Source organism: Manihot esculenta, chromosome 4 (genome assembly GCF_001659605.2).
Source record: "Manihot esculenta cultivar AM560-2 chromosome 4, M.esculenta_v8, whole genome shotgun sequence".
NCBI lineage: Eukaryota > Viridiplantae > Streptophyta > Magnoliopsida > Malpighiales > Euphorbiaceae > Manihot > Manihot esculenta.
Window position 1 is genome coordinate 6,548,473 of NC_035164.2, and position 19,296 is coordinate 6,567,768.

Here is a 19,296-nt window from a genome sequence, read left to right on the forward strand (position 1 = left end):
TCTTGTTAATTTTAAAAATTTATTTTGGAGAGGGAACACATCCTTTTCTCACTGCTTCAATAGCTGGACTGCCTCCCTCTCTCTCTCATCATCATCGTTATATATTCCCCTCATCTCATGCCATGGACCGGTTTCAGTTTAAAATTAGTGATTTGATTTATTTTTAAATTAAATTGAAATTCAGTTAATTTAAAATGGTTCAAAGATGATTTTAATTTTTTAATGATTTCAATTTAATTATGATTTGATTTTAAAACGATTTTAATTTTTTATTATTTTAATTAAATTTAAATTATAAACGATTAATTTAATTTTGATTTTAAATAAATTTAAAAATAAAAATTTAGATAAAATATAAAAAAGTATAAATTTTAAATATTATTGGATATAAATATTATTATATATATTTTATTAAATAAATAAATTATAAAATATATCCATTTATATAATATAAAAATAAAATAATATTACATTTAAATGTAAATAATATTTTACAAATTACAAATAAATTTAAATTTAATTATTTAATAATTTAATTTGTTTATATATTAATTTTAAGTGACATAATTTTTTAAAATGATTTATTTAAGGATAAAATATTAAATTAAAATTAAATCGAATAATCATTTTGATTTTAAATTTGATCGATTTGATTTTAGTTTGATTTCCGGTCTGAACCAAACCGTGGTCATGTCTTTTTTTTTTTTTTTTAACATGCAAGTAGATAATTACATTTAAAGCCCAGCAGATAAGTGCATAAGACAACTCAAAGACAGAACCCAAGTTTACACACACTTAACCCAGCCCATAACATAATGAATCAAAAGTCCAACCCAAAATCACAGCCCAAATCCAACTGAAAATTCTGGACAGTCTTGATATTTAGTTCGCTGATCGATCGACACCGCCCAACCGACAAACACCGCCAGTCATACATCTAGTCGGCAATGGGAAGCAGATCAACCGACAACTCAGAGACCCACGCGATAACCGAAAGCTATCGCCAAATCGCCCAATCGCCAACATGCAAACCAACGATTAAAGAAATCAACCAAAATCCAGAAGAATAGATGGAGAAACGAGAAAGCATACCAGCTAAGATTGACATGCACAAATCGCACGAAAGAGCTATCAGAACTAGCTACCACCGATATTCAACTAGAGACTTCAAGAATTCACCGTCCGCGACCTGAAGAGAGACGGTAGGCCCATGGCGCATTCAGTCTGTTATAGTCATGGAGCCACCAATGGTATCTCATCAGATACTGGTACCGAAAAGTCACCAACCAGCACCCAACGAGCACCACCAGACGTCGCTAGAACTAAACACAGACCGGAAACAACAAACAATAAAAATACAACAAAATCCTCATAAGCAAACCAGAAAAACTCCATACCAGATCCCATTAGCGACCTTCAAAACTGGACCTGCAAAATTGAGATAACGCCGAGCGAAAGGAAAAGTCGAGGTTAAGGCTCGCAATTGCCGGCGAGAATAAAGCCCATGGCCTTTTTTTTCCACTTTCTCTCTCTCTTCTATGGCCCTTCTACTCATGAAAACTAATGTGAATATAAATATATTTTAAATTTTAATTTTAATCAGAATTAATTAAAATATAAAATTTTATGCTGTTCTTTTCTAATATACCGTTTATTCAATAAATTACCAAATTCTATTCCCTTCACCCTATAATTTTTATTTATTTAATTTTTTTACAAAAATATAATTTTTTTATTAATTTTTTAATTATATCTATTTTATGCTGTTCTTTTATAATATACCGTTTATTCAATCATTAATTAATTTAATGTGAGCTGTTGTCTCAGTTATATGGTTTATTCAGTTGGGTTATTGATTTTTAAGGATTTTAGTTAATTCAACTTGAGTCCACTAAAATTTATATATAAAGTCGTTTTTATGTGAAAAAATATTAAATTTAAATATAATTTCTGTATATAATATTTTTATAGAAAATATTTTTAATAAAGTAATTTATTTTTTATCATTTATTAATAATTTATATGCATAAGTATTAATAAGATTTTTAAAATATAAAAAATATTTTTAAAAAAAATTTAAAAATAATATTTTTTAATAAAAAATTATTTAAGATACTAACTAATGAATATTAATTGTGATCAATTAATGAATTTTTCAAATTATATAAATTAAATAATAAAGTATTTAATAATTAAAATTAATGAAAAAATTAATTAATATATTAAAAATATTTTAATGAATTTTTCTAAACTACAAAATTAAATAATAAATTTTTTTATAATATAAAAATTAAATAATAATTTTCCATGCACATTAAATATTAAAATTTGAGACTTACAGCCAAACTTCTACCGTGCTTAGGGCTTTAACTCGTTTGCTTGTGGTCTTACAATATGTATAGCCCATATGAAGCTCAACTGTTGCTGTATTCATGGAATATAGCTGAATTATGCAAAGTCCAATTAAATTCAAATTATGCAAAGTTTACGGAAAATAATTTAAATTAGAAAAATATTTTTTTTGTTGAAAATCATATTTTGAAAAATATTTTTTTTATAATATTAAAAATAAAGAATATGTAATTGTAATATATTTATTGTGCATAATGGCGTACATAGGAATTATATTTAGGAAGTCTATTTTATAATTGTAGAAAATCATTAAAAAATCTAAATACATTGTTTATCTGAAAGGAAAATCGGTTGAGTTCTCTTTTTTAGAGGAAATTGCTAAACTTCTAATATTTAGTGAAATTCACACTTGCACGCTAATTTTTTAATGAATTGAATAAATTATTCTTAATGTCTTAAAAAAAATAAAAATTATTCTCAGTAACTTTTATCACTATTTGTAAGCGAGCAATATTCGATTTAAATTGAAAAAATCGATCAAATTAAATTAATTTAAAAATTTAATTTAATTTTTTATTTATTTCAATTTAATTTTTATTTTTAAAAATTTTAATTATTTCAATTCGATTCGATTTTGATAAAAAAATCAAAAAATCGAATCAAACCGTTTAGTGATAATAATATATTATTTTTAATAATATAGAAAAATTAGATGTTAAAATATTCTAATTAAATTTTAAAATATTCAAAATAAAGTTAAAAAATAAAAAATTATTAAAAATTCAAACCGAATCGAATCGAATTAAATTAAACTGATTCAGTTCGATTTAATTTTTAACTAAAATAAAATAAATTTTTAATTTTTAATTTATTCAGTTAAATTCAATTTTAAACTGAAACAACCGATTGATCACCTCTAATTGCCATTATCATCACTGTATACTGCCATAACCATATTTCGATTGTTGACATTGCCACCCATACTACCACCAGTTTATTATATAGATGTAATAATAAGATTCTCGATTATAAAAAGTAATTTCTCTTGTTTTTAAAATACAAAGTCATTTTTTCAAAAAAATTACTTAATTTTTCTTTTAATTAGAGAAATAATTTTTATTAATTAATTTTTAAAAATATCTTAAATATCAAAAAATTATATTTTCTACAAAATAAATGAAGCTTAAATATAATAATATAATAATATTAAAATTTTACAATTTGTTGTATATTACGTAGTATTCTTTTCATTGTGAAATGGAGTCATTAGGGATTGTTCTGTACAATTGCATAATATTCTTGTTAACCTTAGTGGGTTAAGTTTAAAACTGAACTAAACTATATAAATTAAAAATAAAAAATTTAGTATTTATAAAAATTAAATCGAATTGATTAACTAATCAAAAATCAAATCGAATTGATATAATTCAATTTAATTCAATTTAATCGATTTAAATTTTTAATAAACTTTTTTATTTTTTACGCTTTAGTTTTAATATTTTAAAATTTAATTAAAATATTTTAAATCTAATATAATTTAATATCTCTATATTATTAAAAATAATATATTATTATTATTAATCGATTCTGTTTAATTTTTTTGATTTTTTTTATTAAAATTAAATCGAATCGAAATAATTAAAATTTTTAAAATTAAAAATTGAATCAAATTAAAATTAATAAAATATCAAACTAAAATTTTAATTAAATCGATTGAACCGATATTGTTTATTTAAATATTGGGCACCCTGTCCCGAAGAACACGTTGTTCTAAACGGAAAGTTTGGAAGTAGCTCTTTTACGATTAGCCATTTTAAGGAGGCCATTGTTGTAGTAAAAGAAATATTAAATTAGCAAAAAAGAAAATACCAATTAAGAAATATAAAAATTTAACACTTTAAAATATAAAGATAACAACACTTTTTTTATCTAAATAATAAAATAAATTTTATTTTTAATTAATAATAATGTTATTAATTTATTGTATTTTTCATTATATTAATTTATAAAAATATATTTCATATATTTAAGAAATCAATTTTTGCTAATCCATCATATTTTATATAAAATTATTACTTTATGTAAATTTATAATATAAAATATATAATGTTTATAAAATTTAATTCATTTTCATAATAAAATAAAATAACTTTATTTTTTAAAAAATAACTATGGAAACTCTCAGTATTATCATAATTTTAACATGTTATAATATATTGAAAATTATTTATTATTTTAAAAACTGATGACCGTTGGATTTCTTCACTCCAGACCAGGGGCGTGACCGCAGCCAAAGGCCCATGATACAGAGGCCCACGCACTTGATACCCCCAACAAGCCTGGCTCATTCCAGCTTCCGGGCCGGGCTCGACCAAGCTTCCTCACTCAGTCCAGTCTGATCCCTGACCAGCAGACCCCTCTCAGGCCCAGCGTCCAGCCCAACTCTCGGCCCAGCCCGGGGTCCAGAACAGTACTCACCAGACAGCCTGGCAGATCCGCTCGAACGTACGCATGAGGAGAATCAGAGGCCGTTACGCATGTAACAGGCAGTTGATACCCTAGTACACCCGAATCTGTATGGCAGAGACGCGTGGCCCAATCCTGGAGAGACCTTTACACGTCACCAGCAAGCAAGACAATGTATAAAAGAGGAGTCCCCTCCTCAGAATGTTTTAAGCTTTATTATTCAATACAAAAACCCTATTCTATTGGATCTCAGATCATCAATTGGCGCCGTCTGTGGGAAACGACAGAGATCTTTTCATCACCGGAGTTTTCACTCTTAAAGGAACCCACTGAGATCCACGATGGCTAATCACTAAGAAAGTAACCTTAACGTCCCAAATGACCTAAGCTCTGCCCAAGAGGGGCAACAATTCTCCTTTTCTAGTCCTACGGCATTAAACAACCAAACACATGTTCCTCTTAATCCCTCGCCAAGTTTGGCAGGGAACACTCCCGCTGTCACCTTGTCTAACCAAGATCTTCAAAACATGGCTTTCCAGTTACAGAATACAGCCCACTGGTTGGGGCAGATAATGCAACAAAGAGGCCTCAACACCCCAGCAAATACATTTCCGGTTGTGGAGGAACCTCAAACCAATGACCCCCGACCTGCACCTGACCGTCTTCAAACCAGCAGCCGCGATACTGAAGAAAGAGGGAGAAGAGCCGGCGAAGAGGAAGGACCGGAGGCCCGAATCCATGGGAGGAGGGCGAGAGAGATGATAGAAAATGAGGAGGTGGATAACTATTCCGCCGAACTAACCGGGTGGACGGGAACTGAAGCAGAGGAGCAGGAGTACCACCTGGAGAAAAAACTCAGCCCAGAAGACGAGAAGGTGGACCAAAAGTTGAAGAAACTGAGAGAACAGCTCCTCGCCGAGTTAGGTAAGAAAGACCAAAGCCAAACCTCCCTGCCTACTTCTTCTCCCTTCTCAAAGGTAATGCAGCAGGAGACTGTTCCCAAAAAGTTTATGATGCCGCCGATGGCGGCCTATAATGGGGCTGGAAACCCGAGAGAACATGTCATGAACTATAAGACCTTCATGGAGTTGCAAACTCTGTCAGATGCTCTGATGTGCAAGGTGTTCCCAACAACGCTCTCGGGACCAGCGAGGGCATGGTTCAACAGCCTGGAGGCCGGAAGCATTAAAAGTTTTGGAGACCTTGCCCTCCGCTTCATCAGCCGGTTCGTAGCCGGGGTGCCAGCAGATAGGAAGACAAGCTATCTGGAAACAGTTAGGCAAAAAGCTGGTGAATCTCTCAGAGAGTATGTCGCCCGTTTCAATACGGAGGCCCTGCAGATTCCCGAGCTCGACGAAGGAAGGGCGGTAGAGGCCATGCAAAAGGGAACAACCTCTGCCGAGTTCTTTGGTTCTTTGAGCAGGAAACCTCCGACCTCACTGGCCGAGTTGATGAAGAGGGCGGAAAAGTACATAAGGCAGGATGACGCCTTAGTAACGAGTAGATTTGCTAAAGGGGTGGCAGGAAAAGAGAAAGCCTCGGAGGAAGGAAGGCCGGAGAAACATGAGAAGAAGCGTGGGAAGAGGCCTGAGCCATATAAGCAGGCCTGGGAAAGAAGGGATCAAAGGCCCCCCCCTCCTCCCAGGGCTCATGAACCACGAGTGCTCCCCCCTTGGGTTCCTGAGAAGCCTACTCCCCTCAACGCTTCCAGAGCCGAAGTGCTTATGGCAGTCCAGGATAAGGAGTTCCTCCAGTGGCCTAAACCCATGAGGTCGGAAGCAGATCAGAGGAATCCTGACAAGTATTGTCAGTACCACCGGACACATGGCCACGATACAAATAACTGTTTTCAGTTAATCACGGAGATTGAAAGATTGATAAAAAGGGGGCATCTCAAAAATTTTGTGAAGAAACCGGAGGGGCAGAGGCCTCCGCCCAGTCCGGCAGCCCAGATGCCCAGGAGAACCGGAGCTGGACCAGTGAATGATGGGTCTAGTGGGACTATTAATATGATTGTTGGAGGAACTGGAGGACGGATGAGCCGTCGAGGAAAGAAGAGAAACCGGGAAGGAGAGATCAGCAATGGCGAGGTCATGCAGATCGTTGAACACTCACCCATGGCCATCGTTTTCTCTTCAGAAGATGCACAGGGCATTCAGATGCCCCATGATGACGCGCTTGTTATTGAAGCAGTCATTCATAATTTTCGGGTGAAGAAGGTTCTGGTGGATGATGGGAGTAAGGTCAATTTATTGCCATATCGGGTTTTCCAGCAGATGGGAATCCCGGAGGAACAGCTGGTTCGGGACCAGTCACCCATCAAAGGGATCGGAGGAGCACCGGTATTTGTAGAAGGGAAGGTGAAGCTGGCCCTTACCTTGGGAGAAGCACCCAGAGCTCGCACCCATCATGAGGTGTTTTTGGTGGTTAAACTCCCACTGAGTTATAATGCGATTTTAGGGAGGCCGGCGTTGTTTAGCTTTGAAGCTGTCACCAGCATCAGGTATTTGGCACTTAAGTTTCCAACGGAAGAAGGAGTGGGAATGGTTCGGGGCAGCCAGGAAGAAGCAAGGGCGGTATACTTGGCCACAGTAACAGAACCGAGCTCAACTGGAGAAGCACTCGACTCGGAAGTTCTGGAGGTCAGAGATGAAACAAAAGAAGCCCGGACAGAGCCAGTCGGAGAATTGGAGACCTTCCCCTTATCAGGAGCAGATGCAAGCAAGGTTTTCAGTCTTAACGCCAACCTCACCAAAGAACAAAAAGCTGAAGTCATGACTCTGATCTCAGACAACGGCAAAGGAAATTTGTAGACCCCTGCCACTCCTCAAGCAAGCATATCCAGTCCATGGCCTTTCTCACAATGGGGAATTGACATTCTGGGACCTTTCCCCAAGACTACGGGGCAAAGGAAATTTGTAGTAGTGGCTGTGGAATACTTCTCGAAATGGCCAGAGGCAGAAGCAATAGCAACAATCACAGCCAGAAAAATGATAGATTTTGTATGGGGGCATGTCATCTGCAGATTTGGCATACCTAGAGTGCTTATCTCAGACAACGGCAGACAATTTGACTGCAGCACCTTCAAAACCTTCACGACGAACATGGGCATATGGCATAAGTTCTCCTCCGTGGCCCATCCTCAGACCAATGGTCAAACGGAAGTCACTAACAGAGCAATCCTCCAAGGATTAAAAAAGCGGCTGGACGGTGCAAAGGAAAACTGGGCAGAAGAACTCAATAGTATCCTATGGGCACTCCGAACTACTCCCAAAGCACCCACTAAGGAAACACCGTTCGCACTCGCTTATGGTACAGAGGCCGTAGTTCCAGTTGAATTACAGATCCCCACTCATCGAGTTCAATTTCTCAGTGAGGACACCAATGGGGACAAGTTAAGAAGCAACCTGGATGCTCTTGAAGAAGTTAGGGAAGAAGCACAAGTCCGAACTGCTGCTTATCAACAACGAGCGGCAAGATATTATAATCAAAAGGTCAGAGAAAGAAGCTTAAAGGTGGGAGACCTAACTTTAAGAAACTTGGAAGCTACAGGAAAAAGAGCAGCCGCAGGCAAGCTAGCACCGACCTGGGAAGGTCCATTCAAGGTGACAAAAGTGGTTAAGCCCGGGGTATACCGAATTGAAGATATGCAAGGAAACCCCGAGCCCCACGCCTGGAACATCCAGCACTTAAAAAGGTACTTCCCTTGACATATATGTAAAGAAAAATATTGTACTCTGAAAGGCACAAATAAATAAAATAACGCCATTCTTTACGCAATGATGTTATCTCCATTAAGAATGTTACTTCTCTTTGAAAAAGAAAGAACAAAACTAGAAGACCGGGATCCCCAAGATCTCCCGGATGCAAGACCAGGATCCCCAAGATCTCCTGGCGAAAGAAGACCTCCTTGAGACATAGAGACCTCCTGGAGGTAGAAGACCGGGATCCCCAAGATCTCCCGGACACAAGACCAGGATCCCCAAGATCTCCTGGCACTAAGAAGACCTCCTTGAGACATAGAGACCTCCTGGAGGTAGAAGACCGGGATCCCCAAGGTCGTCCTGAAATTACAAGACCTGGATCCCCAAGATCTCCTGGCGAAAGAAGACCTCCTTGAGACATAGAGACCTCCTGGAGGTAGAAGACCGGGATCCCCAAGATCTCCCGGACACAAGACCAGGATCCCCAAGATCTCCTGGCACTAAGAAGACCTCCTTGAGACATAGAAACCTCCTGGAGGTAGAAGACCGGGATCCCCAAGATCTCCCGAACAGAAGACCAGGATCCCCAAGATCTCCTGGCACTAGAAAACCTTACTGCGACATAGAGACCTCGGTGAGGCAGAAGACCAGGATCCCCAAGATCTCCTGGCACTAAGAAGACCTCCTTGAGACATAGAGACCTCCTGGAGATAGAAGACCGGGATCCCCAAGGTCGTCCCGGAATTACAAGACCAGGATAGGTCGTCCCGGAATTACAAGACCTGGATCCCCAAGATCTCCTGGCAAAAGAAAACCTCCTTGAGACATAGAGACCTCCTGGAGGTAGAAGACCGGGATCCCCAAGATCTCCCGGACACAAGACCAGGATCCCCAAGATCTCCTGGCACTAAGAAGACCTCCTTGAGACATAGAAACCTCCTGGAGGTAGAAGACCGGGATCCCCAAGATCTCCCGAACAGAAGACCAGGATCCCCAAGATCTCCTGGCACTAGAAAACCTTACTGCGACATAGAGACCTCGGTGAGGCAGAAGACCAGGATCCCCAAGATCTCCTGGCACTAAGAAGACCTCCTTGAGACATAGAGACCTCCTGGAGATAGAAGACCGGGATCCCCAAGGTCGTCCCGGAATTACAAGACCAGGATAGGTCGTCCCGGAATTACAAGACCTGGATCCCCAAGATCTCCTGGCAAAAGAAAACCTCCCTAAGACATAGAGACCTCAGTAAAGAAGAAGACCGGGATCCCGTAGAACTCCCGGAAAAACAAAATAAAGGATAGCCGGTGAGGCCCCAAGGTCACCCCGGCACAGCCAGGATCTCGTAAGACCTCCTGAAGGTAAGATTAGTTGGTGAAGGACTTCAGGGATCCCCAAAAAACGAAAATTTCCATAACTTTATGCAGGAACAACTTACAAAACTATATTTCCGACCTCACAAACATAGAGAGGACCGGCGCTGCGAAAAAAAAAAAAAAGTCGAGCTCACAGCTCGGACCGATAAGCCCAAGACCGAGCTCCTAGCTCGGATAGATTCATTTCTTCAAAAGATCAAGATACGAAAGCCAAAAACAAAGGCCGAGCTCCCTCCATAGAAGAACTCACAAATCCTTAGGAGGATACTAAGGCTATAATCAAAAGCCTAAATCAGTTTATTTAAAATAAATATACAAAGTCACAACGAAGAAAGAAGGACTAGAAGTCAAAAACTAGCATGACAGTTGCCATCAAATGGGTACGAAATTTGATCTCTCAGACGACAGCTAAGAGCTGAACTCACAACTTAAGATTAATTTAGAGCTTCTGAATAAACATATGAAGCCTACATTACACATACGAAGAGTAAAAATACATGTCAAAGAATATGAAAAACAAAAAGGAAACTAATATTCCATTAATAACTATTACAATTTATTTCTCCGGTGAGGAAGGAGGATGAATAGTCCTTAAAGGACTTACATCAATAAGAACACCCTCACTATTTCTATTTACAGCCACCACTGAAGGAAGCTCGGAATCCTTTGGACCAGAGCTCTCAATAGTAGGGGCAATTTCTGACCTAGGATGAAGGCCTTCTTTCACAGAATCAGGATCGTCCTCCTCCGACCCTAGCTCGGATCCCTCTGAAGAAGACTCAGCTGGCCGATCTCGGTTCCTCCGGCAATCTCCTCGGGGCAAAGGGAAATCATCCTCCCCGTACAGCACTGAGTCGCCATCTGAGTCCACTTCGCGCCTACGAAGCTTGGCCAAAGGAATATCAGGAGCCTGTCTAGCTTCTCTTAAACCGCGATTGTAGCCAGTTACATACATGCGGTAGGCCTTATCAAAGATAGTCTGTTTCATTTCACTAGAAGCTTTATACTCATCAAGATGTTCTTCACAAGCCTCGGCTACAAATTCCTCAAACTCAGAAGAATCTTTGTAGTCCTGAAGATGAGCTTCACAGGCCTGCTCAATTTTACCCTTTAGCTCATCAGACTCCTGATACTCCGCTATGTACTGATCGCGCTTCAGCTGAGCCTTCCCTTCGGCATACTTTACCACCTCAAGCAGGGCTAAACATTTACGTTCCAAAACTCTGACTTCGTTTTTCAGCTGTTGTTGGCGAAGGTCGAACTCTTCAGCCGAGGAAGTCAAGTCTCTGATACGGTCAGAGCTTGTGCTCAACTCCTGCTCAAGGACCTGCACCCGAGCTAAGGCCATCTCTCTTTGAGCCTTTACTTCCTCCAGGTGAGTCTGAAGTCCTTCGAGATCAGCCTTTAAGGCATCAAACTGGCGCTGGACTTCAGCTTTCTGGCTAACGGCCTCATCTCTCTCCTTGAGAGCCTCTGTCATAGAGGACAGCTGCTCTAGCACTCCTCTACAGCGAACCTCCAAGGTAGCTGCTCTCCCATCAGCCTCCTGGAGAACATTACGAGTCCGAGACAACTCATCTTCTAAGGACGAGGTATGCTTTGCCATCTCGGCTGTTTTCTCTTCAGCCTTTTTGAGGGCCTCCAACGCAGAATGCAATTCCACCTGGAGGGACTGGATCTGCTCCCGAGCAGCTACCAAATTGCCCCTCGCATCACTGGTGGCAGATATATTCTCCTCCAGACGTGCCTCTTCAATTCGGCGATCTACGGACTCCCGGAGGGAGCGATCACGGATATCCACCTCCATAAAGAGGCCCGTCACCTAACATGAAAACGCAACCATCAGGAAAAAGAAACAAAGCAAACTGAAAGGAGGGGGGGAAAAATGACTTACCATTAGAAGCATCTCCCTAATGGACGATCCGAGCTCCTCACGAGAGCGAGATTGGAAGGATGCTTGCTCCTTGGTAAAGCTGGCTAAAAGGCCGGTCAGAGCAAGAAGGCGTGGATCCGAGGCCTCTGTGGCTCCACCAAACATTTGCTCCCTAAGAAGGTCGGCAACAGCACTGGCCGGAGACTCGGATGTAATACCCGACGTCTTTAGAGAATTGCCAGGAGAAGGCAATAACGGGTCAGCAGCAACACCTTTCCCTTTCCCAATGGGAGGAAGAGCTGGAGAAGATCCTGTTGCAACCTTGGACTTCTTCCGGACAGGAGAAGAGGCAGATTTTCCAGAAGAGGCTGGGCGCTTGCCTCCGGTCTTTGCTGGAATGCCCTCAGAACCCTCAGGTTCAGTCCTCACAGGGGCAGGGGCACTTTCACAAGAAACCTCTGGACTTTGACCCCCTAGGAGGATGATCTCCATCCCCGTCCCAGAGGTCTCCTTGTCTTCAGCAGAGGACTTAAACTTTCCCCTTGACACCTCCTCAGTAGAATGGGCAGCACCCTGTCCCACTTGTTCAGTAGACTTTGAGCTCAACCCACCACGGCTAGATGGCTGAGCTGATTTAGTGCTGTGAGAGCTCGGCTTGGAAGCTCGAGAAGAAGCTTTACCAGAAGGCCGGCTGACCTTCTCGGAGGAAGCGACCTGAGCTAGTTCTATAGCAATCTCAGTTACAGAACGCCCATCCCCGAAGGCGTCAAAAATTGCGTGCATGTTCTCCCGAGACAGTTCAAGGTTCTTGGGGAATTTGATGCCGTCCATTTTAACCTCAGAAGCTGCAAAAAATAAGAAGTTATACAGACTCAGCATATTATCTGATATTTTTAACAACGAAGAAACAGAATAGCCGGACAAAGCACTATACCCGTGTCCTGGATATCCCTAAGGTTGGCCGCAAACATACACTTCTCGACATCATACTTCCTCTCAACGGAAGTCAGTCGAAGCAGCCCAACCTGCTCAATAAGACTCAATTCGGGCAGATCATTACAGCCCGGAAAGATCTCCCCCCAACTTAGGCCCACATCCCACGATCGGCAGGACCCTAGTTTCAGCTCCGCCACAAGGAAATTCTCTATCCACCCCTTTATAGAATCCTTGTAGCCCGTAAGAAGAGATAGCCCATTGCGGGGGGAAAAGTAATAGAAGTTTTGCTTCGCCCTAACCAGGCGGAAAAAAGTAACAAACAGACAGGCCGTAGGTGTGAAACCCCAACACAGACAGATAGACTCGAAACAGGACATGAATAAAATGGAATTTGGGGATAACATTCGAGGAGTTACCCCAAAGTATTCAAAGACCTCAACAAAGAAAGGGGAAAAAGGAAATGGTAGACCAAATTCTCTCTGCTTTAGGAAAAACACTATGCTACGACCCTCTTGGGGATCCACTAAACCAGGAGGGGGAGGGTAGGGAAGAACTATCCTCTCATTTGGACGAGGTGCTCGAATAAAATACAACGGAGTATCTAGAAGCCTCCGGGAGATGTAATCAGTTATATTGGAAGACGTAATACGCGACTCAAGGTTAACAACATCAGGAAGCTTTGAACTTGCCATTGAAGAACAAGGGAGCGTACCTGAGAACACAATAAGGTGAAAAACGCAAAGGGAGTCGCAGGAAGACAGAGAGCAGAAGAGAGCTAATTTCTTCGGAAGACAGAAGGAATTCGAAATGAAAGGCAATGATGAGACGGAACGTTGATCTGAACAGTTTTGTCTTGGAGCGACGCGATCATTAATTGCTCTCGAAGTTTACCCTCTCAACGGTTAAGTAATAACCGGAGAGAAGGTAAAGGGGCAAAAGGATGATCGATTGGGCTTGTCTACATCTACCAAGGGCCAGGTCCACAATGATAGCCCATCACTTAAAGGCCCAGGCGAGCCCAACTTGTTCAGACCTGATCTCCAGCCAAGACAACTTAACCCACAAGATTCATCACTTCACCAAGGTTAGACCTACTCATCACATAGAATATATAAGGTTTGACTTGTTAAAACAAGGGTACCTCGGATCTATACTGAGCTGAGAGCTTAGAGTTCAACTCATCAGAAGCTGAGCTCATAGGTCGGAACAGTCCAGCTCGGACAACATGACCTGAGAGCCCGGCCAGCTAAAGGAAACCCAGAGCTCATTTTACTAAGCGAAAGACAGAGCTCTCAGGTCGGCTAGTCTAGCTCGGACAACGCACCTGAGAGCCCGGATGAAGGAGACTCAAAGCTCAATTCATCTAAGTAGAGACCAAGCTCATAGATCGGTCCGACAACCCAGTTTGGAAATACGAAAGCCCAGTTGGCTAAATAGATCCGAAGTCCGGCTCACGAATACAGTTAGTTCAGCTCGGAAAAAAAAACAAATTTCAGTTAAAGCTACGAAGAAAAGCAGTTTCAGTACTCCATCCATGGTAGAGAAAGAACAACTCAAGTATGAACGAAAACGAGAACTTCATTAAAAGAAAAGCACATTACAGCACGTTACAAAGGCCTACACTACGGGACGAAAGACTATCCTTAAAGGATTTACATAACCATATACATCATCATCAACAATTACATCGTTATCACCTATCCTACTACTTCGGTCTTCGGTTCGGAGAAACTCTCGCAGCTCGATATGTGAGTTTGGCAGAAAGAGCTGCAGAAAGCCAAGAAGTTAATCCTCATAAGCGTTTCCCATGGATCCTCTGTAGGTCGTCATTCGGTTGCCCAAGTATGATACGCGTGACAAACTCACATGTCATATGCTGTGTGTATATCACGCATAAAAAAAACATGGGCTTCAGATTACGACCTCAGGAGGATCGCCGGGCTAACGTGTGAAGGTACCAGCAGAAGCTTGACTGAGTGTAGCAGATCTCAGTCTCGCGTAATACTGGTACTTCACATCAACGAAACTAATAATACTGGTGCTTCACATCAAAGAAAACAACAAACCGAGCACTTGAGCCCCTTCCATCCATATCCAAAGAAGGCAGCAACGGGGGAGGTCGGCCAGAAGATCTGGGCAAAACAATTTCAGCAACTTGCCGAACGGTCCCACCCATCGACCGCCCTACCAGACGGATCCCCAAAGCAACATTCAAACTCCTTAGAGGTAACATCCACTCCTCTGAAATTTTGAATTGACTCATCTTCGTCTCAGGTACTACGAAAGAGTCCCAAAACAGAGATAAGTTAGCACAATTTTCCGTCGAGATGATAAAAGTAAGATTAAAACAAATTCCTGGGGCAACACAGCAATGTAATATCAAGCTCGCCTTCGCCCGCTTGAAGAAGGCACCAAATGGATCCTTCACAGATAAAATAAGAAAATCTCTCTGTTCCAACAAAGTGCCTGGGAATGGTAAAGAGGTGAGGTTAATATATATATCCAAAAGTTTATGTTTTGCAGGACAAGGCAGAGCCGAATTCTCAATTAATGCTGTCAGAATCCTTAGAAGATGTTCATGAGAAAAGAAAGAAAAGACATGTCCAGATAACAATGACAGGAAAGCAAAAATAATCGAGAACGCGGAGAATAAAGAAAAGTCCGAAAGAGGAAAGAGCAGATAAGATTCAGAAACTGCGCAAAGACAAAAAAATGAAAGAGTATTATAAAGACACCTGGACACGAACAGGCGCGGCCATGATGGTTCTTGATATTCACCCCATCGGCAGTTGGAGCAATAACTCCTGAGAAGGTGAAGGGGCAATTGATGACCGCTGGATTTCTTCACCCCAGACCAGGGGCGTGACCGCAGCCAAAGGCCCATGATACAGAGGCCCACGCACTTGATACCCCCCAACAAGCCTGGCTCATTCCAGCTTCCGGGCCGGGCTCGACCAAGCTTCCTCACTCAATCCAGTCTGATCCCTGACCAGCAGACCCCTCTCAGGCCCAGCGTCCAGCCCAACTCTCGGCCCAGCCCGGGGTCCAGAACAGTACTCACCAGACAGCCTGGCAGATCCGCTCGAACGTACGCATGAGGAGAATCAGAGGCCGTTACGCATGTAACAGGCAGCTGATACCCTAGTACACCCGAATCTGTATGGCAGAGACGCGTGGCCCAATCCTGGAGAGACCTTTACACGTCACCAGCAAGCAAGACAATGTATAAAAGAGGAGTCCCCTCCTCAGAATGTTTTAAACTTTATTATTCAATACAAAAACCCTATTCTATTGGATCTCAGATCATCAAAAACTAATTTTAAAATTCAGAATTTTATTATTAAGAGTTTACCAGGGATATCTTACTTCAAATAAAAATAATATCAATTGATAAGAAAACATTTAAAATAAATAAATAAGGACTTCGTTTATTTTTATAGAAAAATAACACCTTTACTTTAGTATTTCTAATCAAATTAATCTATTTTCAAAATTAAAATTATTAACCCTTTCATTATATATTTTTAAAATTTAGAAAAAATAAAATAATAAATAGTAAATCATTTCAAAAGAAATACCAATTAAGAAATCTAGATGCTTCCAAGAGATAGAATTAAAGATTTTTTCAAAATCAATTTTAAAGAGAAAAATATCATTTCCTTTTCTTCATATAAAAATCAATAACTTCAGCGATGAAAAACTATTCAGAATTTTTCTTTCGAAAACAAAAGCAGACCAATTTGGGCTAATAATCAAAGGTAGTACCTTTTTCAATCTAGGAGCTAGGACTTTAGCCACAATGTTATAAATACCATGCAATAAGCTAATAGGTCTGAAGTCCTGTGTTTTGACAGCCCCAACCACTTTGGGAATCAAAGCAATGAAAGAGGCATGTAGAGCTGATGGCAAGGTAGATGAGGCATAGAAAACATTGAATAATTGCAGCAAATCATCCTTAAGGAGTGGCCAAGCACGCTTATAAAAGAAGAAATTTTCTCCAGCCGAACCGGGAGCCTTTGAAGAGTCGCAATGCCAAACAGCTACTTTGATTTCTTCTAAAGTGAAAGGCATTTCCAAACAAGCTGTAACTTCCAAGGAAAGGGAGGGTAGATTGAGATCTAAAGAGAACCCTGTGAAAGGATGATTTTGACAAAATCTCCTTTTGAAATGATTAATAATGACACTTTTTATAGAAGCAAGATTGATGTGTGAACCAGATTCATCCAAGATACGCAAAATAGAATTTTTTTTCTCCATCTGTTTGAACACTACAAATGAAAAAATTTAGTATTCCTGCCACCCAATTTGCATCAAGTCATTCGAGATTTCTGCCTCCAAATGCTTTCTTGGTGAGACAACCAGATCGAAGTAATCTGCCTTTATGGAGTGAAATTCATTAATTTCATTATGAGAAAGAGCTCTAATTTTAGAAATGGTTTCTCATTCATCAATCTTAGCTTTTAGGGACTTGATCTTTGAATCAACATGACCAAAAGCTTTCGAATTCCAAGATTTTAGCTTCCAACGAAGCAGCTTCAATTTTTTAGGAAGGAAGGCACTTGGATTATAAAGCACAATATCAATCCAGAAAGAGCTTAACACGTTTGAGAAACATGGCCAATCCCACCATGTGTCCAGAAATCTAAAAGGCTTAGGTCCCCAATCAACAACAATTTCAGAAGAGAGAAGGATGGGGATGGGTTTGTGGTCAGAAGAACCTCTCCGAAATTGAGAAACCTAGTGATTAGAGACCAGACCACGATCAATTCTACTCATACAGGTTGAATTCCTCCAAGAAAATTTCCTTCTTGAGAGAGGCAGATCAATAAGGGAAAGGAAGTTAACCAAATTCTTAAACTGTCTAACCCCAGATACAGAGGATCGACCACTTCGTCTATCCAAGTCACGTAGAACTTGACTAAAATCACCGATTAATAAAATTGGATCCGAAACTGAAGATAAAACATTGATAATCTCCTCCCATAGAAAGTTATGATCAACTTCATTACATGATGCATAAATAGCACCAATATAAGCTAAGAAACTAGAGGTACTAAAATTGCATTGAAGAAGAAACCAATTTCAAAAGTGCTATTTGGAAAGTGCTGAAACAAAATCAGTGTTCCACAAACACAAAATGCCTCTAGATAAACCAATAGAATCGATACCGTCCACACCGTCCACAGATTTAATGGAACAATTCGATCCAAATTAACCCAAATAACTTTTGGACCCAGTTTTCATTTGATCCAAAATAAATAATTAAAATTATTTAGTAATTTCGTGCTATCATCATAATCTGCAGATGTGGATGTCTCACACATTCAAGCAGCTCACCATTACATTACATTTGACATACTCCAAATATGCCACAAGGAGGAGAAGGTGAAAGAGGATACTGAACATTTTATTTCAAAAATAATCACCAAATCAGCTTTATGTTTCCAAATTAAATTACACAGATGAGATTTCTTCCTAAGGCTTCCTAAGCCTTTAATATACCAAGATATGATGGTAGGCATTGATACAAAATATCCCATATGAAGACTAAGAGAGAAATACATTTTTATTGTGAAAATGACATTTTAGACATTTTAATATATTTTTCAAAACTGAGGACCAATTAGTGAATTTCTCTATATAATAGAAATTAAGTAGTAATTTTCTCAAAAATAAATTGTAAAACCCTTAAAGACTAAGATTAATTCTTTTAGAAGGACTAATTTGTAGATTATTCAAAACTTCAAGAATTTTTTTAATTAGCTTAATATCCTTATATTGTTGATGAGTTATTAAGTTGTCATCTCTTTCCACCAAGGAAGCTAAGGAAGTGAGCATAATGTAAAATTTGCAAATAGTTACATAATTAGATTACTGAAAATACTTCTCTTACATTCTCTATATATTTGCTTTTTTTGATCATCGCATCATCAAGAAAACGAACATTGCACAGTAGATATATATATATATTTCCATCATCTTAATATCCTAATTCATACTCTCAATTTTGTGTTTGATGCATGTCTAGTTCAAGAGGCTTAAGGTGTTAAGGGACTTTGCAGGAGGGAGAGGATCTTGAGAGTATGACAAGGAGATGGCAATTCAAGCAAGCTAATGCTACCATATTATTGTTGCTGCGGCTTGAAGATGAGGGGTCATGAAGCTTCTTTGAGTAATCTTCAATTGATGAACTATTAATATTATTAGAGCTCCTGCATTGCTGATGATCAGAGCAATCAGAGAGTAATGAAATGGTGAGTTCCAACTCTTTCTCAATGTCTTCTTGTTCAGATGATAAATTTTATCTCACTCCAAACAATAGTTAATATCATATACTACTAAAAATCAAGATCAAGAATTTTCAAGTGAAAAAAATAGGAAATATTTGAAACAAGAAAGAGAGAGAGAGACCTCAAGATTAAGGCAGACACAACTCTTGAGTAGATGGTATTTTAATTAGAGAAGAACTTCCTCTTTCCTGCTGCTGCTGCTATTGGAATTGGAAAAGTTGTTTTCGAATTGTGAAGATAGATTTGCACCAGATGTATATATGTATAAATTTTTTGGTGAGATGAAGAGAGTTCAAGGCTCA

The 19,296-nt window shown here is 39.5% G+C and overlaps 1 long non-coding RNA gene across 1 annotated transcript; it reads right to left on the reverse strand.

Annotated features, from left to right (window-relative positions):
- Positions 1–620: 620 nt before the first annotated feature.
- LOC110610902 lies at positions 621–1,561 on the reverse strand. The gene is made up of 2 exons (XR_002487288.2): positions 1,398–1,561; positions 621–1,322 (listed from the first exon to the last, which is right to left on the reverse strand). It is a non-coding gene; the product is annotated as an uncharacterized LOC110610902 (long non-coding RNA).
- Between the last annotated feature and the right edge of the window lie 17,735 nt (positions 1,562–19,296).